Source organism: Orcinus orca, chromosome 1 (genome assembly GCF_937001465.1).
Source record: "Orcinus orca chromosome 1, mOrcOrc1.1, whole genome shotgun sequence".
Lineage (NCBI taxonomy): Eukaryota > Metazoa > Chordata > Mammalia > Artiodactyla > Delphinidae > Orcinus > Orcinus orca.
This window is the reverse complement of record NC_064559.1, coordinates 2,297,765-2,320,771: the sequence shown is the minus strand read 5'-3', so window position 1 is coordinate 2,320,771 and position 23,007 is coordinate 2,297,765. Positions and strand designations below refer to the sequence as shown.

The window sequence follows — 23,007 nt, the reverse complement described above, 5'->3', positions numbered from 1 at the left end:
ATCTGGTTATTCAGAATGACTTTGCATCCCAGTTATTGATACCCTCATCCTTCCACAAAGTATTTTCATCTGTGTCATCAAGAGAACAGTGGTGTAGGACTTCTTAGGAGAGGACTACATCAGGAGCAACCTGCCGTACATTTTGATGCTGGCCTTTTCTTGATCTTACCAGAAGATGTCAGTGGAAGTTTTTTCAGACAACAACCAAATCGATTATTCCTTCCTCAAATGGTCCTTAAATGGTCTGTTGGCGAAAGTATTGAAGGCTATAGTTGCCCAGTCCTGCACCAGAAATAGCAACCAAGGGCTGCATACATAGGTAGTAAGAGCTAAGACATGAGACAGTGACTGCGGGATGCTGTTGATTATAAGATATATCCCAGTTTCAGAGAAGTAAAATGTGCAAAAAAAAGTATGTCTTAGAGTCTTTGGATCTGTCACTTGCTATTTGTGGCATCTTGGGCAACAGGAAAAATGTTTAGAGCCCAGGATTTTGAGTGTTCTTAGCAAAACATTGTACTAGAACAGTTTCATCTTTAAAAGTACATCCTAGGGCTTCCCTGGTGGTGCAGTGGTTGAGAGTCCGCCTGCCGATGCAAGGGACACGGGTTCGTATCCCGGTCCGGGAAGATCCCACATGCCGCGGAGCGGCTGGGCCCGTGAGCCATGGCCGCTGAGCCTGTGCGTCCGGAGCCTGTGCTCCGCAACGGGAGAGGCCACAGCAATGAGAGGCCCGCGTATCGCAAAAAAAAAAAAAAAAAGTACATCTTAATCTCATCCACTTGAATGTTAAAATACAGCCTATTATGGAATATTGAAAAGTTAGAATATGGAAATTCTTTCTGTCCCTTTTTACACTATACTAGTGTTAGAATATCAGGACACATTAAAATGCTGTAAGGAATGGGTAGTTATATTATTATCATTACTTACCCATGTTAATGATATATCTCTTCATTAGATGATCCAGACTTTTGAGAGTTTTACTTTCTAAACTGATGGAGGAAACACAATTTAAATATACTTTGACAATAAAATTTAATTTCTGTTCACTTCAGTAGACAGGAATTTTGGAATATTGGGGAGTATTGGGAGGGAACATCTCCCCCATTATGCTAGCTGAAATCGAGGTTGATAGAGTAATTTTCTGTCTAAAACAGATAAAACACAGCAATATATATATATATATGAATCACTTAGTAATGTGCATGAAATAATATGAACTAACATTCATTGTTATATTTAAACAATGTCCTAAAATTTCAAGTAACTTAGAACATCAGTTCAGATTCTTCATTTGCAAACAACAGAAAGCCAGTTTAGTTAACTAGCTAAAAAAGGAGGTTCTGGAGGCCTGTTGGGACTTACACAAGCTGGTGGGAAGCTGGAGCATCAGGCTTGGAAATGAAATACCTGGAAGTGGGAACCTTGGCCATGCTACTTGGGCCCACAGGACAAGGAGAGAACTCTAGGCATTTTCCAAATCTCTGCCTCTCTGAGTCATGATCCTGGTGGAAAATTTCCAATTGCTTGAGTGGAAGTCACAAGATTTCTGGGTGACAATTTGGGGGCTACTGAGAAGAAGTACTTATTTGGTATAATAGGCTCGGATTAGTGTTTTTTGGAAATAAAGAGATAAATCCCCTGGAGTGAGTGGCCCAGTTGAAGCTCTTGTACCAATCAGTCAAGGCTTCCCCAACTCTTCCCCAGCTGGGCTCCCCATACTGCTTCTGGGTCATCTCCTCTGATTGACATAGCCAAATAAGTGTGGATGGGAGACTTGAAACACCTGATCTGACTATATGACTTTACTAAGAAAAACCTCTTGCTGGCTTTTAGTTGCCTCCTGAGTAAAAATCCAAACCTTTTATCTGGCTCTTCATAGTTTCTGGAGTCAGAATGTCTATGGCTCAAATCCAGGTTCCACCAGTTTCCATCTCAATTTCTGTACCTCACTTTCATTGTCTGTGAAATGGACATAAGAGTTGCTGTGTGATTAAAAGAGTTTATACACATAATACAATCAGAGCAGGATCTGGCACAGAGTAAGGGCTTTGTAGGCATGATTATTAATCTTGTCAATATTATCTTTATCATCTTGTCAATTTTTATCTTTATTATTGTCTAGTGAATAAGGTATCCAGCTTATTCTTGTTAATAGAATTGCAGGCACCTAAAGTCCCACTGTGAAACATTTTGTATGTAATGTGTATGCATTGTGAGGGAAATAATTCCCAAAGAGGGAGACTGGGATGCTGTTAAGAAGGAAAACTAAATGTTGGATGGTGTATTAGTTCTCCAGAGAAATAGAACCAATAGGAGATCTATCTATCTATCTATCATCTATCTATCTATCTATCATCTTATGTGTACATATATATATATATATACACATATATATGGGAAGAGAGAGAGAGAGAGATTATAAGGAATTGGTGGAGGGTAGTGGCTAATCCCAAGACCTACAGGGTACATCAGCAAGCTGGAGACCCAGAAGAGGTGATGGTTTAGTTCCAGTGTGAAGGCCAGCAGGCTCGAGACTCAAGAATAACAAATGTTTCAGTTGATGTTTCAGTTCAAGTTTGAAGACAGGGGGAATATGGTGTGCTGGTGGCTGGTATTCAGTCAGGAAAGAATTCTCTTACTTGGGGAAGGGTCAGACTTTTTGTTCTATTCAGGCCTTCAACAGATTGGTTGAGGGCATATTAGGGAGTGGTCTTCTGATTTACTTAGTCTACCAATTAAAATGTTAATCTCATCCAAAAACATCCTTTCAGAAACACCCCAAATAATGTTTGACCAAATATCTGGGCACTCCGTGGTCCAATCAAATTGACACCTAAAATTAACCATCACAGATGGCAAATCAATAAATAAACATACCGTGATTTGACTATAGTTACTTTAACAGAATATTGAAATTTATTTATATAACTCAAATTCATAAGCAGCATATAAGCATTGAAATGTCATTGTTTAAGTAAATGGGTAGGGGAATGGAATTAAAAATACTAGCTGTATCAACAACCTAGTATTTGGGTATATCATGGTTAGTGTCTCTTTGAGCTGCAATGTATACCAGTTTAAAGTTTATTTATTAGACAATTAGGGTCAGAAATCTTGTAGATCTAAATGTGCATTATTATGCATAGGGTTAATGAAGAGCACATTCCAAACTAAATTAGTAATGATGAAATTAACTAATAATTATGAAATTAATAAAAGAATAACAAAAAGCCAAAAGTGACTGGGACACTGATAAACCATATCTTTGTCCTGAATATTGCAGGGTCTCATAGGAAATGGTGCATAGTGAAGCAGAGGTTTGTAGGATTGCCAAGAGGTAAATATAAACAAAACTCTCAACTCTACCAATATGATTATCTAAATCTAGTGGATTTTCAGTAACAGTGCTTAGTGCACAAAAAAGTAAAAATCTGTGTAACTTCATTTCCAACAAGAAACAAGGAGAGATCTTGCATTTTGGCATCAGTTTGAAGCTCATCAGAGATGATATTTTTATCCACCAATGGGCAAAACAGATCTTCCACAAGCCTTTTACAGAGATTTGGGGAAGAGGTTATGAGTGGCTGAGTTGAACACACTTTATGTTTCAATATATCATTAGGATAATTAGTTCAAGTAATGGATAATTAGTTTGAGGACTTTTGATCCATTTATACTTTCCCCGGTATTTGCTGTTTTCGTTGGTCATTAGCAAATCAAACCTCAAAGTGTGGGGGAGGTAGGTATGGGGGTAAAAGAAGGAAAAGAAAAAATTGAAAACTGAAAAGCAAATAAGAAAATGAAAGGAAAGAGCAGGGGAGGAGAGGGAAAGAGAGAAGTGGAAAGGGGAGAGGAGGAAAAGGCGGGAAGGGCAGGAGAGCAGGGGGATTTATATAACTGCATTTATATAACTGACATTATGAAGATGCCATGTAGGAATCCTAATATTGCTGCTCCCCTAAGGAAGAATCTAAGTAGGACAAGCAAGAATCACAATAGTATCCACATAGGGCAGCTCCCAGACCTTTTCCATAGGGAGCCATCTGGCGGGGGCGGGTGGTGGTGGGAAGTGGCCCACAGGTGTTTATGAGGATGCCTCCAGGCTCCCTGAAAGACTCACCCATTGACATCTTTTAGTGCAGGCCCAGCTCTGCTGGCTCCATGGAGCCCTTCTTGATTATCTTCACTGAAATAATCATTTCCTCCTCAGAACACTAAAGCACATTTTTGTTCTTCTACTCTTAGACATATCATGAGTATATTTTTAGAAATAAAACATAACCCAGAAATTTTTCCAGCATATAAATGTGTTTATATGCAAATACATGCTGACTAATACAGTTAATTTTATTTTACTTGTGACTGACTTGCTCCTATAAGCCATTTCAAATCCCTTAGGAAATGAGGTTTGTATAAATAAAAATTAATCTACATACAAAAGAAATCTTACAGAGGTGTAATAATACTTTACATAAAGTTACTCATTTAATACATTTTGTTACCTGAAATGTGAGACTGTCCTGGAAAAAACAGAACGTGATTCCCCAAATTATCTATGCTGCCACGTTTTATACTGCATGAGTTGTGTTCAGGTCTATTTTTCCCTTCCAGATTCTCAGGAAACTACCTTTAATTCTGACCATTATAATAGGAGGTTAAATGGGCAGTTTTGACCTTAACAATTGACTTGCCTGACACTCAGAGAATTAGCTCAAGGCTAATTGACAAGTCAGGTAGGATTTTAACCCAAGCCATCTATCCCAAGCCCTGTGTTTATTCCACTAACCTACAAAGTTTTGCTTCAGTGACTTTGAGAAGGTATAAAGTTAAGAGCCTCCTTTGTCACCAGTGAAGGTATTAACCTTTGAGTGAGAGCATGGTCTTGGGGAACTGAGTCTGCCAACTGTCTTCAAATTCTGAGGATGTCCCCTTGGCCATTGTGATTAAGATATATTGTGCTATATCATACCAGGAAAGTCTCCCTCTCCTGCCTGCTTTGCAAAACATTGAAGAATGCTTGTCTTGTCTGATCAAACTGTTCATAAGACATAAAGGGACCCCCAAAATTATCTTGCCCTGACTAGACATAGGATCTTGCGCAGTTAATTACCTACAAGTATGTATTTCCTTCTCCTGAAAATGTAGGTAATTGAAATAGATACTTTTTAAGATTCTTTCATCAGAACACAAGAAAAGTGTTTCCTAGGATTACTTTCTGGAGTTTTGAGAACAAGGGTCAAATATGAAGATAGAATCATCAGAATAATATTGCCTTTTAAGAGACAACAGTATAGCTGCTTTGAAATGTACTATGGAGGGTTCATAGCGTAATGGTTAGCTCTGGACTATTAATTTGGGTATGACTGTCCAAAAATAAAAGTAAGTTATATTTTTAATTCACAGATTATAAACCTATGTAGGGAAGAAAATGAAGTAAAATGAATAAATTTCACATCAAATTTATTTTTTTTGTCTTGCTATACACTCTTTTAGACCCTAGGAACTTAATTTATAAAAAATAATGTTCTGTGTGCCTTGGTACATTTATTCTTGCCACAGAGGTCTCTCCTCTATAGTTCACTCTCCTTTTTCTCTCTCATCAGTCTTGTTATAGCTTATGTCTATTGTTATGTTCAGACCACATTTAGATGACTTTTTGAACTAAGCACTAATGTCGCTAAGCACTTATGTAGGCTATCCTGTGAGCCAGTTCTTTAAACAGCCCCTCCAAGATTGCAAACTCACATGCCCACTGCTCTGGTTCAGGATCCCAGTGCAATTAAAGAAAAAGAAGAGACCTTTTATTCCAAAAGGCTTGATGTCTTTTGATGACGTTTTTTGTTGACTGTTTTCTTTCGTATCATAATAGATATTTTCTTTTAGAGGTAGCTTCTAACTGTCACTGTCATCAGACCGCTCTCTGAATCTGGTCTTTCATTGCCATTTGATTTATTTAGGGCTTTGCAGTTGTCTTTATTCCTCAGTGTAACTTGGGTCCATGGACAAGTGTGTGTCAGCCACTCCATCACGTGGGGTGCAAAGATAGCAGAATCTGTGCTTAAGTTTTATCTTTGAAGAAAACAAATTATACTGGCAAGAAACATAGACTTGCAAACTCAAATAAAATTGATTCCTGATGGAAATGTGACCTTCATGAAACGGTTGTTAAGAACCGTTTGTGAAGAACCGGTTGTGAAGAAATAAATGTGGTTTCTGAGCAAGTCTGACATCTAGTGGTCAATTGATATTTCTAAGCTAGCTAAAGGAGCCAGCTCTGTTCAAGTGAATTGTGATGGAACTGTTGTACAGATATGGTAAGCCTACAGACTGATGGAGTCAGTGCAATAAAGTTAAAAGGTAAGGAATGGAAAATTATGAAGGTTACTCAGATATTTGTTATACCTGTCTATGATCAGACAACTTAAGTGACTATGGACTCAGAGACATGAGTCCAGGCAATCACTTCACAAGGAAAAGAGGGACAGAGAAAGGAAAATGTGCATGGGATTGTATGTGTTTATTGATAAAAATAATAACTACTTTACATGATACCATATGACAAGTCTTATACAAACTGCTGCAAACATCACCGTCTTCCCGGAAACCTTGAAAAGTAAGTAATATGATACTTATGGCAGATGAAATTGAGAGGTTCAGTGACTTGCTGAGTTGCCCAAATTCTTATAACAAAAGTTAGTAGAGATAAATCCTTTGTCTAGAATTTATCTCTAGGATTTCCAGCTAGGCTATAATAGCCCAGCACAACATAACAGGCAGAAGAGATTAAGGGGTAATTATGGGGTAATAATATCATACTATTACTAAATATAAATAATACTGTTAATTAATATTGTTAAAATAAATAATAATAAACTATTATTATCCATAAATTGAAGACAAGTAAAAGAAAAAATAAACCTCTGCCTTAATACAGAGTTTTAAATTTTATTTATAATCAATTAGCACATTTGTGTGAATTATTTTTAAGATTTGAACCTTTTTTCCCCAGTTTTATTTTTTGTGAGATATGAATGACGTGTAACATTGGATTAGTTTTAGTTGTACAACATGATGCTTTGATGTAAATATACAGCGAAATAATCACCACATGTGTTTTCCTTTAGGGTGTCATAATTTGCAGCTGGAGACTATGTTAGAAGAGAAAAGACAAGCAAAGAAATCCTTACTCGCTCCACATCTCCAGTTTTCTGACCAGAGAGCAACTTTCAACATGACATGACTGCTTGGCCTTTGAGTATCACCAACGCTTCACCCTTTTAGAAGCCTTGGGTGGCTTCTTGCCATGCAATACGGTTGCCAAATAGGACGGTACTCTAGATATTTTTCTGACCTAAGCCCAGCACTCAGGAAGCTCAGTGAACCCCGAAGATTTAAATTAAAAAATTACGAGGCCTAGTCAGTAAGTATGGTTGGGCCTTAAATTGCTTTGCAGGCTGATTTTTTAGTCATTCTAAAAGACTTATGACATTATTCAGTTTTCAGCTCAAATTTCTAGAAGAACTCCTCTGAATCCCATGACATCTAAGAACCCTAACCATGGCATAGAGCCCTTGTCTGAGTCAGAAAACCCTAGTCTAAATGAGCTAGAGTGAGGCTTCTAGGGGCAACGTGATTCAAAAAGACACGGAGCAAATAACTTAGAACATGTTCGTAAGTGTGTAACAAAGGAGGGGTAGGTGGTAATGTGCAGAAAGGGGCTGGGGGTGGATGCCCAGACTCATTAAGCTGGCACTGCCACTGCTCACAAGTTATTTGTTGTTTAATGGTGGGCTGCTTGCTGTGGAAAGAAATGTCAAGGCAGGAAACTGGCAGGCCTGGGATCAGGAGAAGGAAAAATTTTCTCTCATCTCAAGCCAAGGTGTTTCTTCATGAGAGAGGCTGACTCTGGGCTCTGGTCAACTACCTGACTTGGGGTGGTTCCTTGTGGCTGACTGTGAAGGCTGTATGTTCAAAGAGGTGTGTGATCTGAAACCATGAGTGTCGAAGCCAGCCTGTTGTCAACAAACTAGTGAATATAACAAAAATGAAGCAGACTCACAGATACAGAGAAAAAAATAGTGGTTACAAGTGGGGAGAGGGAAAGGGGAGGGTCAATATAAGGGGTAGGGGAAGAAAAGGGGTTATTATGGGATTATATGAAATTATCTGTGTGAAACTTTTTTTTAACAACTTTATTGGAGTATAATTGCTTTACAATGGTGTGTTAGTTTCTGCTTTATAACAAAGTGAATCAGCTATACATATACATATATCCCTATATCTCCTCTCTCTTGCATCTCCCTCCCACCCGCTCTATCCCACCCCTCTAGGTGCTCAGAAAGCCCTGAGCTGATCTCTCTGTGCTATGCGGCTGCTTCCCACTAGCTATCTATTTTACATTTCGTAGTGTATATATGTCCATGCCACTCTCTCACTTCGTCCCAACTTCCCCTTCCCCTTCCCCCATCCCCAAGTCCATTCTCTACGTCTGCATCATTATTCCTGTCCTGTCCCTAGGTTCTTCATAACCATTTTTTTTTAAGATTCCATATATATGTGTTGGCGTACGATATTTGTTTTTCTCTTTCTGACTTACTTCACTCTGTATGACAGACTCTAGGTCCATCCACCTCACTACAAATAACTCAGTTTCATTTCTTTTTATGGCTGAGTAATATTTGATTGTATATATGTGCCACATCTTCTTTACTCATTCATCTGTCGATGGACACTTAGGTTGCCTCCATGTCCTGGCTATTGTAAATAGAGCTGCAATGAACATTGTGGTACATGACTCTTTTTGAATTATGGTTTTTTCAGAGTATATGCCCAGTAGTGGAACACCTGTGTCGTGTGGTAGTTCTATTTTTGGTTTTTTAAGAAACCTCCTTACTGTTCTCCATAGTGGTTGTATCAATTTACATTCCCAACAACAGTACAAGAGGGTTCCCTATTCTCCACACCCTCTCCAGCATTTATTGTTTGTAGACTTTTTGGTGATGGCCATTCTGACTAGTGTGAGGTGATACCTCATTGTAGTTTTGATTTGCATTTCTCTAATGATTAGTGATGTTGAGAATTCTTCCATGTGTTTGTGGGCAGCACCTGGGATGCTGGGTGCCTGGTTGGGGGCAGGACTGCAGACCGCAGAGGGCCCTGCAGATACGCTCTCCTGGGAACTGGATCGATCGGATCCTGGAGCAACGAGGAGCAATCAGGTCTGCACAACAAGGAGTTCTGCATTGTAAAAGAAGCACTAGGACATAGGGGCTGGAGGGTGGGGACACTGCGGGAGAGCCCTGCTAGAAAGCTCCCACAAAGAACTTTCTAGGTCAACAGAATTAGGGCTTGTGACCAAGACAGGGACACTGGGGAGTTACAAGCATGGGCAGTAAATGCAAATGCCAATAGGGACCCAACGGTCATATAAATGAGTATAACAGGCCCAACATGACAGACTCAGCACAAACTCCCTACGTTACCTGTTAACTGTGAGGGCCTGTTCTTTACTTCCACAGAGAAACAGTCTCCCTTTTGCTTGAAACATACGGCCCTCCCAGTCTGTTTCTCCCACTTTCAGAGACACGGGGATTATGAAATAAGACATCTGGCTTTAAATCATCTTCCCATGTTCCAGTAAGGGCTCAAATTGCGTGTTTTAAACCCTGTGAGCCACACCGAGCACTGCCGTGGGCTGTGCTGGGCCACTGCTCCCAGGCGTTATCACTAAATCCCACAGCGAGGGCAGGGCCTGTAGCCTGAATGAGTTGGGGGGCAGGGAGAAGGTGCCAGGCTGACAGAGCGCTAGCAGGGGGCCGGGAGGGTGTGGAAGCAGCGGGTAATCCTGGGACTGCAAAGCTTCCAGGACAGAGTCTGAGCAGCGCTCCCCAGGGAGTCTATGACAGAAGCTGATAAAGATGGTTGTGACTGGAAAAGCGGTGCCACAGTCAGTCATAGAAATTTAGGAAATCCTGAATTAACAGGGCTACAAGGGTTTCTTGACTCAACTTCCTAGAGCGTCTCAAGAGCTCCGGTGAATCGTGAACTCCCAAGAGGATAATTCATACAGGAACAGAGTTTTCCCCAAATGCATGTGGCTGAAAAACCCACTGCATCTCTGGGATGAGTATTCTAGAATGCCCACTGAGAAACCCCGGGACTTCCCAAGGTATAAGAGGGGTGTGTGTGAGGGGAAAGGCACCACCTCAGCGCGAAACAGCATCTCACAAAGGTGGTGAGGGTTAGGAGGGCGCAAGAAAACCGCAGGCAGTTGGCAAGCGATGACAAGACGCTCGTTTCAGTGGTGTCTGCTCCAAAAGACAAACCAGAAACAACAAGGGCGCGACGAGTGCATCCTGAGGTGAGAGAAGCCCACAAAAGAGTCACTAGGCCTCTCCTGACTGCCTAACTTTTAAATAAAAAATTAACTCTAAATTTGCACATGATTAGGAAAACTAGAGTAAAAATATAAAGATCTATTCCCTTCCATACAGGTGGTTGCCATTAACAGTCTTTTGTGCATTTTCAGGATCAGATACACAAATGTGTATAAGTGTATATATGCGTGTTTCCATATGTACGTATATACATATATAGTATTTACAAATACAAACACTGTGGGTTTCTAAGTGGAATAACAGAAATGTCCTTTTCTACACCTGCTCTTTTTCCTTTTGACCTGATGACGTATCAGGTCATCTTCCCAGTTTGCTCACAGACCTTCCCCGTTCTCCACACACGTTACTCCATACCACGGATGGATCCTAATTTCCTTCATCAGACCCCTCCTGAAGGATATCCGGGTTGTCTCTAGATTTTCCCCATTACGTAAGTATCCCTCATTGGACTTGGGGGTGCCTGATTTTATGCACACTTCTGTGCAAGGCAGAGTACTGGCAGAGGGCAGGTGCCTAGAAGTAAAAGTCTTTGGTCAAAGAGCAAGAGAGTTTTGAACTTTGATGGACGCTGCAAACCTCGCTCCATGATTGAACACATTTATTATACTTAACATAGGCAAAGTGTGCTTGTTCCCTCGTCTACACCAGCTGTTATCAGTCTTAAGAATTTCTGCCCATCAGAGGGGAAGAAAATCCCATGGTTTTCATCTGCATTTCCTAAAGAAGTTGGCCCCTCTTCATTTGTCTAGTAGCCAGCTGTGTTTCTTCTGAGTTGTTTGCTCATACAGGTAGAAACCATCCCCTGCCTTTTTAAAATTTGGTTATCCTTTTTCATTTATTTGTGGGTTATTCTCTATATCAACAGTAACCTTTATATGTTAATACACTACCAAACTTTTGTGTCTGTCATTTTGTTTTGTTTATGTCTTGAACTGTAGAAAAGTTTTAAATTTTCATGTAATTAAATATCTTTTACTTTATGGCTTCTGAGTTTTATGGCTTACTTAGGAAGGCTTCTGTACTCCCTACATTTACACAGAAATTCTTTCCTGTATTTTATATCTGCTTCTTGCATTTAGTTGCATTTACATCTTTTCGACTGATTAGAATTTGTGTATGCTGTGATGCAAATATATAATTTCTGTTTAAATGAATTATCAATGCTTCAATCAGTCAATTAGACAAAAAGTCAAGTTAGACTTTAAAATTGTCTAAGTTAAAATACAATTCTCAAGTAAACAGGGACCAGTTTCTGGACTTTTCCACCGATCTGTCATTCCCTCTGTCAGTGGCTTTATATGTTAATAGATCATATGTTAACATTACATTTTATTAATGTTAACATATATGTTCAAAATGTTTCATCTATCCTTTTGCAATAACTTTTTCAGGTGAACAATGAACTGACATCTAGATATTTACTAATTTTTGTGACTGTTGCGAATGGGATCTTTCCTTGTTTTTTAGTGTTATATCTGGCTTATGGGAAAGTAACTGACTTTTACATACTTAGACATACCTGATCACAATTCTGAACATGATCATTTCTAGTTTTTCCACTGATTCCTGCATTTGGAAAAAGCAGTCATTATCATCTGTGATTTTTGTTCTTTCCTTAGTAAAGGCTCCAGAACCGGCCCACCCCCCCCCGACTCTCCCCATGTTCTTCTCCTGCCTGATCCCACTTCCCCGCTGCACCTGACTCTAACCTGTCTGCGCTGCTGTAAAACACTGTCTGTTCACAGGATTGTGATGACAATAAAATGTATTCATATCTGTAAAGTGCCAAGGGCTCTGCCTACTTTATTTTATCTTGGGGTTGTCACTAGACACATCACATGCGTCCCTCTCTTTCCTAAGGCATGGACCCCACATGAAAGGGTGTCCTTGTATCTGGATATGGATTTTGTCACTTCAAGAGCTTTATCATATTAAAATTAATATCTAATACATATTAAACACTATGTGTCAGGAACATCCTAGGTGTGTTCCATAAGAACCACAAATAATATTGACAGCTAACCGTTAAGGAATAACCATTAATGCTGTTTTAATTTTAGCACACTGGATATATAAGGGGTATAAGTTCTAGTAGCATTAAAAAAAAGAAAGAGTTACCAATTCTAATAGTAGCTTTTCCTTTTCAACCACTTTCCAAAATTATAGTTCTCCTTTTCTGTCTAGCAGCTTTGTATGGTTCCTTCACCGATGGAGAAGTTATCCACTGGTACTGAGACAGAAATGATAAATATGCCATTTAAGTTACAGGTAATTTAGGAGGGTTTGATCTTCATTGGAAATTAAGATATTTTAAGTTAATAAAAGGTCTTCAATCTGCATTTCTGGGAAACTAAATTAAAGCATCACACAACATTTTCAAAAACAGAAAACCATTTCATTTGACTAAAAACTTAGTTTTAAGATGGCAGAAAGTACCTTGATAATTTTCTTTTAAGAAGGAAAGAAAAGCCATTAAAGAGAAATTCTTCCGAGAGAATTAAAACATGTTATATACCTCTGACTTGGCACTCCTTCCATTCTGGAGACCTTTTTTGATAACTGTTTTCATCACAGAATGATTTAAAGTAAAATAAATTGAAATTAGACTAATTATTTCCCAATGAGTGGCTATTTCCATTTAAAACCAAAAGCCAACTAATTATTGCTTTTCCCATAAAATTAAATATGAAATCTACATTATGTAATTGTACACTTATTTCCCCCTTTGTGTATTCTAATTTCTTCCTCAGAAACCTAAGATGCCATCTTGCAGACTGCCCACAGTGGCTACGATTTTGGCAGCAGCAAAGGGCAACTTTAAACATTTTGCATCTAAAGTGGCTTTGGATACCTTTGGATAGAAAGTACAGTCTGAGCCATTTTACAAAATGTGTGGCCATTTTACAAAACAGCTTGACAGTTCCTGCAAGTGTTAAACATAGAGTTACCCTATGACCCAGCAGTTCCACTACTAAATATATACCTAAGGGAAATAAAAACTTATGTCTGCACAAAAGCTTGCACGTGAATGTTCATAGAAGTATATTTCTGAAAACAAAAGGTGGAAAAAATTCAAATGTCAATCTGACAAATGAATAAACAAAATGTGGAATATCCGTACAATAGAATAGCATTCAGCTATAGAAAGGAATGATCTATTGATCCATGTTACAACATGGATGAACCATGAAAGCATTATATAAAGAAAAGCAGCCACTCTCAAAAGATCACATATTGCATGGTCCCATTTATATGAAATGCCCATAATAGCAAATCTGTAGAGACAGAAAGCAGATTAGTGGTTGCCTAGAGCTGAGAGTGTTGAGAGAATCAAAAAACATTGTTAATGTGTAATGGGTTTCTTTGTGGGGGGACAGAAATCTAAAGTTGGATTGTTGTGATGGTTACACACGTCTTTCAGTGGTTACACTAAGAACCACTGAATTGTATACATTAAAGGGTTAAATTATGGTATGTAAATTACATCCTAATAAAGCTGTTAAAATTATAATTTTATATTTATAAATTTGAAAATTCATCCAAAATGACAAATTCTTAAAACATGCAACCTAACAAGAATAACCCAAGAAAAGAAATATCTAAAAAATCTATATCTACTTAAAAAGTTGTTTGTATAATGAAGTACCTTTACAGAAAATGATTTCCAGGGATAAATGGCTTTCCAAGTATATTCTTCCAAATACTCAGGGAAGAAATATTGGTAATCTTACATAAATCCTTCCAGGAAACAGAAAATAATATATTGCTCAAAAATTTTATAAGGCCAACATAAGCCTCAGATCAAAACTAAAAAGAATATTACAAGAATAGAATCATAGGCCAGTTTCTCTTTTGAACATGTATGCAAAATTTGTAAACAAAAGCACAAACTGTATCCATGGTATGTAAAACAGTAATATATCACAATCAAAGTGGCTTTATTCTAGTAATGCAAGGTTGGTTTAATGTTCCCACATGAAACTGATCCCAGAAATGAATTAGAGTGGGAAAAAAAGTCATTTAAAAAAGAAGTCTTGGGAATTCCCTGGTGGCCCAGTGGTTAGGACTTGGAGCTTTCACTGCTGGGGGCCTGGGATTCAATCCCTGGTCAGGGAACTAAGATTCTGCAAGGCATGAGGCAGGGCCCCCCCAAAAATAAAAGAAAAAAAGAAGTTTCAACCAGGAGAAGCACAAGAGTGAATAAAAATAACAGATAACACCTTATGAAAAGTGGGTGAAGATTATGGAATACTTGAAACTTTTAAAACAAACAGAAATTGCTAAAGATTCAAGAGGATGTGACAAATGTTGTACATAGGCAAAAAATAAAATAAAATAAAATAAAATATACAAATGATGGGAGCCCCAAAATCCAGATACCCAAATCCCATCTCTGAAAATCCTCATTCAATGGGTTCCGGATTTCCTCTATGTTTCAAAATCTACAAGTGATTCTGATAGGATTCACAGACACAATGTAAAGCTTCTGCTTTACAGGGAATAATACCATATTATTTTGTTATTTTATAGTTATATTAACAGGCTGTACTATTCACAGATAAGTCTGATGTCAAAATGCACTCCCCACTAGGGTTAAAAAAGGAACTAGTGCTCTCTACTGCTACTTGGTGGCAGCATGCATGTATTGCAAGGGCAATTATTGTAGGAATCCAAATTAATGGAAGATTTTAGAATTGGAAGGCTACATAGAGGTCACCTAGTCAAACTTCCAACTATTATAGTTGTGAAAACTAAGGCCCATATAAATGAAATGATTTATCTCCAAAGAGGGTTAGTGAAAGAGTACAAAATAAAATATACCTCAGAACTTTTGATTTAGTGCTATTTTTATTAATCTCAATATTAGCTCAAACTTCAGTGTGACACATCTGGGATTGAAGTCTTGCTTGAATTTAGTGGTTGCGTGCCTTTTAGTAAGTTACTAAAACACTTTTAACTTCGCTTCTCACATATGTAAAATGGTGAGCCTTGACTGATATAGAGTATGAGATAGCCTAGCACTGTTTTCAACACAAACAAGTACTTAAAATTTTTTGCCTCTCATCCCTCTTAGACAACCTCTATTCTCTTAACAATAAAAGTGTCTTTCAGCTAGCAAAGCACCCCAGAGCTGACCACATTCTGGCAAGAGATATAGGATTATTTTTCTTACTGGTGGTTCTTTATACGTGATATTTGAACTGCACTGAAACATGAACTTCTCTTGTTTATACTGTATTAATGGACTTGATAGATGAATTTTAAAAAGTAATATGCAGGAATTAAGCTGCATTACTCTCAAGAAATATTATTCGATAGTGGTGGCTAGAATGATAAACAGTGTTTGGACAGGGAGTCCATATTGGATGTGAACTACCTGTACTCCCATTCATCTATTAAGAATAAATAGAATCCTTTCAAAATCTGTTTTAAAGGGCAGTTATTTTCTTCTGCCTCATTTAAGTTACCTCAAGAAAAAGACAATCTCCTGAATCCTTGTTTAAAAGGCTTTTAATATAAAGCAAATAATGTTTTGCAACATTTCCCAAACTTTTCATTATCAAATTAGCTGAGGCTTCTCAACGATGATCATTTCACAATATCTCTATTTTCACCTTCTTTAAATGAATTGGCCTCATAGATGTGCCATTAAAACAGAGCTGCACCCTCAACATATTTTAAAGTTTGTATTCAAACAGTATGAAGAAAACAGGATCAGGGAATTCAGCCATAAAAGTGAATGGATTACTGATACATGCTACATCATGGATGCAACTAAGTGAAAGAAATCAGACACGAAAGGCCACATATTGTATGGTTCCATTTATACGAAATGTCCAGCAATGGCAAATCCATACACACGGAAAATATTATACATTTGTGGTTGCCAGGGATTTGGATGAGACGGAAATAGGGAATGACTGCTTAAAATGGGTGTAGGTTTCCTTTTGGGGTTATGAAAATGTTTTGCAACTAGGCAGTGGTGACAGTTTCACAGCACTGTGACAGTACTAATTTCCACTGAATGGTACAGTGAATTGTAAAATGATCAAAATGGTGAATTTTATGTTATGTTCATTTTATTACAATAAAAAAGGAGAAAGAAATAGGGAAAGACTTTGAGTTTGAGAAAGTAAGGTGAACTGGTCAAGGAAAAGACAGCTCTACTGTTCAGTTTTCTCTCAGCTCTCCCAGTGCATTAATCCTCAGCAAAAAGTAGCCTGAACTTGTAGATGACAGTCATTCAACACAGTCCAGGGAAAAGTAATAAAATAAAACCCAACTATTCTTATTTAGCACATCTATGACAGGTTAACTTCCTGCTCAGCCACATGGACATTCATGAGGACGTTTTACTTTAGGTGTCCTCTAGTTCAGCACTTTACTCACAGCTCATTCACACATGTATACAACAGCATTTCTTAATTTAATGGACTCTGCAGTGCTGGTTGTGATCAGTCTCATGAAAAGAAAAGGGAAGGAGGAAAAAGCCTCCACATTGGCTTGGTGGTCTTGGGATGAAATGGATGCAGAAGACAGCTTGAGTGTCAAACTGGAAACTTTTATTTTCCTTTTCCTCTTCTTTTTATCCCATGTCCTCCTGGGCACTTTATCGTGATTTTGCTGTGTGTGCTCTCTAATAGCCAGATGCAGATTCCAGGAAAATGACATATAAATGAATATAAATAATCTAATAGTTTTAGAATTTGCTTTGGCCATACTCCTGGTCTCATTCTACTTCTTGTAGCAGTTGGCTTTAAAGAGCATTAGCTATGTATATATTAAATATAATATACATATAACCAATATTAAATATTATATTGGTGTATAAATGTAATATATTACTGTTTAAATTAATGTATAACAATTATGTTTTATATTAACATGTATTTTTGCATAGCATATATTGTACACAAAATATATGACTAATGCAATGTATTTATATTTTTAATATGTTCACAATACTAATATGATATATCATTAATATTGATTATAAAACAATTACATCATAATATATAAATATATAATTATTATTATCTGATATAATACATTATATTTAAAGTATTCTATATAACACGATACATAATGTATTATTATAAGACAAGTATATTATACAATATAAATAGTATATATTTTTAAATTATATATTACACATACAAGTATGTATAACTATTTATCATTTTATTTACGTAGGAATCTGTTCATAACAATTGATGTAAAAATATGCAATATTTTAAATCAAGTGGGCCATAATCTCACTACCTACACATAACTACTTTTAAAATCTTGAACCCTGTCTAAATCATGCTTACATATCTCTCAACCTGTTTTTCTACACATGCACATATACACACATTTATACACAATATATATGTATACTACCAGTTTTCAGTTCAATGTATATAAATATATGATATATATAATTATATTCCTGTGTATGTATACAAATATAAATCAAAGGGCTTCCCTGGTGGCGCGGTGGTTGAAAGTCCGCCTGCCGATGCAGGGGACACAGGATCGTGCGCCGGTCCAGAAGATCCCACATGCCACGGAGCGGCTGGGCCCGTGAGACATGGCCACTGAGCCTGCGCGTCTGGAGTCTGTGCTCCGCAACGGGAGAGGCCACAACAGTGAGAGGCCCGTGTACAGCAAAAAAAAAAAAAAAAAGTATGTGTATAGATATGTATTTCACATATTTATATAAATATATCATATAAATAATGTATGTGTATATAAATACATGATTATATACATACACACAAATAGACTTATTTAAACAAAAGAGACCTAAATAAACATAGTTCTCGAAAAATAAAACTAGTTATGCCTCACTGTTTCAATAACAGATTATAGTTTTCTACTGTATGTGCTTCTGTAATTGTTATGAACAATTCCCATTTGTTGAATGTTAAGTTGTTTTAATTTTTTTGCCATTATTAATGAAGCTCTGAAGAATATGGTGGGCAAGATTACTTGAAAAACTCTCCTGGAAGAAAAGAGTTAGGTATGCTAGGTTATATGTAAACAACTTATTTTTAAGTGCAAGTCTGATTTTTGAAGTGTGCAGTCGAAATTTCCAGGACCCATGAAGGAAGGGTGGTACATGTGTGAGAGTTATAGCTATATTAAGAGTGGATTGAAGATCTTGATAGCTTAGAACAGAAGCTGGCAATCCTGTTTTTATGGAGCGAAATAGCAAATATTTTAGGCTTTGTGGACCAAAGAGGCAAAATTGAGGATATTATTTAGGTACTTAGGTAACCATTTAAAATATTACCAGTTAAAATGTGAAAATTATTCATAGCTCATAGGCCATAAAAAGTAGGCAGCTGTCTGGATTTGGAATACAGGCCGTAGTTGAATGACACACCTGGTATAGAGACTTGTTTTTAAATGGCCATGACCACATGGGAGGCAGGAAGTAAGACTCCATCCCTACTAGATGGGAAGTTAGAACTAAACCTATCTATCCCTAGCTTCACCTTTAATGAAAGGGTGTGTCAGTAAAAAAAAATATCTGCTGGCAAAGGGAGACTAAGACCAAATTCTCTTGGCCTCTGCTCTGGGTAGGAAACAGGTAGGAAATCTTGAGAATTCTGAACCCCAGATCTGTGTTCACAGTGTTTGGGTTGCAAATTTATTTGTGGTCTTGCAAACAGAAGGTAAGAAATTACCTTAAAATGCTCCCAGATTGGTGGTATTCCAAACACAGAACTAAACACTCTCTGGAGAGGTAGACCTTCAACCCAGGCCTATAGCGTTCCCACAGATAAAGTTTAGCTAAACATGAGCTCATGATCTAAATTTACACAATAACGAAGAAATCAGCTACAATGGGAGAGAATCAGCAAAAACAATCAATACCAGAATTAGATTCCCAAGGCCATCCATTGAATGTTGGAATGATCAGGTGCAAGGCAGAAAATATACATAAAACTAGAACTGAAACAAGGAGCAAGGATGTTTTAAAAGACTGGGTAGGATCTTTAAAACATTTTTAAAGTACATGTCATTGATAAAGCTAAAAACTCAAAGGTTGTGTAAACAGCAGATTAATCATGGAGAAGAGTGAAATTATGCTGTTTTTAAAAATATGGCAAATCAGATTTTCTGCCTAATTATATAAGTAGATTTCTCTTAAAAAATACACATATTTTAAAGACTTATTGGCTGTAAAATAACTAAAGGATATTTCAGAGGGCTTCTCGCCAAAGAAAAGTGTGAAGTAGCAAAACACAGAAAGTGGAGGGGAAAAAATGTCAATATATACATTGCTATAGGGTGAACTAAGCCTTAGGCCAGCAACTATGAGGAGGAGCTGACCCTTAGATACTTACAACTAAGCTGGAATCTTCAAAAAGTTCAACTATTTATAACTAAAAAGATTTCTTAAAATTAATAACCAAGTGTTTTAATTGACATCAGAAGAGCAAAACAATAAACCCTCAGAACATAGAAAAATTAGATAATAAAGATATGAGCAGAACTTAATAAAACAGAAAAAAGTATAAAATTGAGGTGATTTAGTAAGTCAAAAAATATTCTTTGAAAATATTTTAAAAACACACTTTGATTAACCAAGACAAAAACAAAAGTAAATAATACACAGAAAGAATCAGGACAATGTCATAGTAGAGAGTAAAAACAGAGAATATATGAAATGCCAGTAAATTTGAACATTTATGTAAAGTGGACAGTTTCCTAGCTCCTAGAGTTTACCAAAACTGACACAAGAGGAAATTTGCAGCTGGAGTTCTTGCACCAGTAAAGGAATTAAGTCAATAGTTTACAATCTTTCACCAAGAAAATACCAGACCCACCCAGATCTTTTGGGTGGGGAATTCTATCAAACTTCTATTAAACAGATAACATCAGTATTAATAAAGAAAAACTTCTAGAGAGTAGCAAAGGAAGAATGCTCCTTTATTCATCTTATGAAGTCTATATAATCCTAATACTGAAAATACATTAGGACTGTAAGGAAAAAGAAATTTACACGTCAAATTTACTTGTAAGTATAAAAGCAAAAATTTTGATCTACGATATTAGCTACCCAAGTTCACTAGAGTAAGAAAAAGCATGAGTAAGTTAGGTCATCCAATGAATGAAAAGGTAGTTTAATGTCAAGAATATATATCAATAGATTGAAGTCACCACATTTTATTTCTTTCATCTGTCTCTTTAAAAAATGGATAGGTACTTATATTGATCTCTCTTGTACTAGGCACTGTGCTAAGTCACTTACATATTTACTCCTTTAAACCTTCTATCATCCCTGGGGGAAAGTTCTATTTTGCTTCCATTTCTTAGCTAAGACTCTAACCCCCAGGAAAGTAAAGCAACATTTGTAAGTTTTTGTGGATGGTAAGTGATGGAACCAGTACAGGAACATCCAAAGTCTGTGCTTGGAAACAGTGCCCCATGTTGACACTCACATTACAGATGAAAGGAAAGGAACTATGCACTTATATTACAGATTAATACCCACATAACAGGTTAAAGGAAAAAGAAACGTGTGCTTCTCTCAAAAGTTGTAAAGAAAGCATATCCATTTCTAAATACATTTCCCAATTTCTTTTGCTTGTTTTCTGACCTTTGTAGTGCATTCTGCCATGAGGAAAATTTTAATTCTTATATAATTAAATGTATCCTTTTTTTCTTTGAATCTTAGAAAGGTGTTCCTCATGAATAATTTATTTCAAGTCGCCCAGGTTTCTGATACTTTTACAGTTTATTTTTTTACTTTTAACTAGTTGCTGTATCTAGAATTTAGTAATGATAGCCATATTCTCCCACTTTTGTTGAATAAGTTTTGCTACTGACCCAAAATGTGAATTTTATTTTAATCTCAAATCTCTTATGCTCTTGCATCTAATTTTAAGATGTTTCCTATCCCACTGGTTGTTTTGTCTATCTGAAACAAAATGCTACCTTAATTATAATGTAATTATAATATAATAAATGTAATTAGTAAACATAATACCATATATAATAAATAGCATAATATAAAATAACAAAATATAATTTACCATATAACAAGGTCAAAAGAGAACAAAACTATACAATCACTTGAAATATCCTCCAAAGATATTTTATAAAATTAAATATTCATTTCTAATTTAAAAGAAAGAGTAAAATAGGGATTGATGAATGCTTCTACAGTAAGATGAAATTATATATCTAAAAGAGAAAGAGGTAAATGATAAACTTTAGTAACACTGGCAATAAATACAGGACAAGATGAAGATGCCTGATATAATGTTAAAGAAAAAGAATTATGTAACATTGTCTTTGCAGCACTGATGAGTTCAGTGAAAAGAGAATCTCAGAGAAAAGAGTATCTCGTTCTTCTTAATGTATGTACACTTGTCCACTGCATGAACATAACAGCTTATTTAACCAATATGTTACTGATCTGCAACTGGATTTCTAGGTTTCCATGGAATTTTATTATGCACAATTGTTACAAACTCTAGGACTTCCTCTTATGTTTATATCTTTTGAAAGAAACAATACCTCCGCAGATGATTTATCTGTGCTGGCTGCTAGCAGACTATGGCTACTTCTCAGTTCTTCCCTTTACATTCCTAGTCAATATGAAAACGGAAGGCAAGAAGGTCTTCTGTTTAGAGACTCTAAATATAGGTCTTGGTGATAAAGTCTTGGTGGTAAAGTCTAAAAATATCAACCCAGAACAAGTGTTTTTCCAGTTGTAACTATGTGTGATTCCCTTGGTTTTATTACTGTAGAGGATGTAATAAGACAAGACTGTAGGGTCTGCCCTCAAAGTGCTTCCAGTAAGATGAGGTAAGCCAAGTATGGTGGCATATCTAATTCAAGACAAAATACAATGGCTCCTTTTCTCTCATAGCAAAACTTCGTGGAGTGAATATCGAAGTCACTGTAGGCTCTTAATTAAAGGAACACAATAAATCTTGTATTGGAAGGTGGTTATTCTGGTCTCTTTGCAGAGATGAATTGGAAATTGTCTAGAAGAAGGAAAATTAGCTTAACCAAAGTTAAACTCATAAATAATTGAGCATCTGTGGCCTATGTTTCTCTTTGATCATAATTTCTCCCAATTTATACACCTCTTTGATACCCGATTAATCATTGTCAAAGATGCAATTAACAATGATTATTACTGTGTATTAGGTTTTGCCTGGGCCCTGAAGAAACCATCCTAAATTACGAGCTATGATTGTCACTTGATTTCCTCACAGAGAACAATCAGAACTCCTGGTCTTAAGTGGCTTGGAATGTGAAACTAAGAAGTCTCTTAGATATTATTAGAGGACCCCACAGAACCCATTGGTGAAAGTTTGGAAAACATTGGGCTTCTTAAAATTAATTCTTGTAGTGTGTTACGAAAGATGACTGAACCAAAAGGATAACAGTGTTTCTGGTTCTGTTGTTAGCGTTCTCCATGGAAACATTGCTGAAGCTTCTGGACTCAATTTCCTTCCCCATGTGTGAATGTCACTGAAAATATCCAACTCCATTCTATCCCCATATAACTTCAGAAACTAAGCAAAATGAAGACTCAAAATTCATTTCAAATAATGAAATGAAGATATAATGTAGAATGTAACTGGGAAAAAAC

The 23,007-nt window shown here is 36.8% G+C and overlaps 1 long non-coding RNA gene across 2 annotated transcripts in view; it reads right to left on the bottom strand.

Annotated features, from left to right (window-relative positions):
* Positions 1-13,270, bottom strand: part of LOC125965230 (uncharacterized) — a 43,694-nt gene extending 30,424 nt beyond the window's left edge. The window contains exons 1-5 of one of the 2 annotated variants that reach the window (XR_007478883.1): positions 12,522-13,084; positions 1,865-1,965; positions 1,369-1,508; positions 934-995; positions 34-244 (exon numbers count right to left, since the gene is read on the bottom strand). This is a non-coding gene — a long non-coding RNA (uncharacterized LOC125965230). Of the gene's footprint in view, positions 1-33; positions 245-933; positions 996-1,368; positions 1,509-1,864; positions 1,966-12,521 lie in introns of those variants that run through there. The other variant, XR_007478882.1, reaches the window with a different exon arrangement.
* Between the last annotated feature and the right edge of the window lie 9,737 nt (positions 13,271-23,007).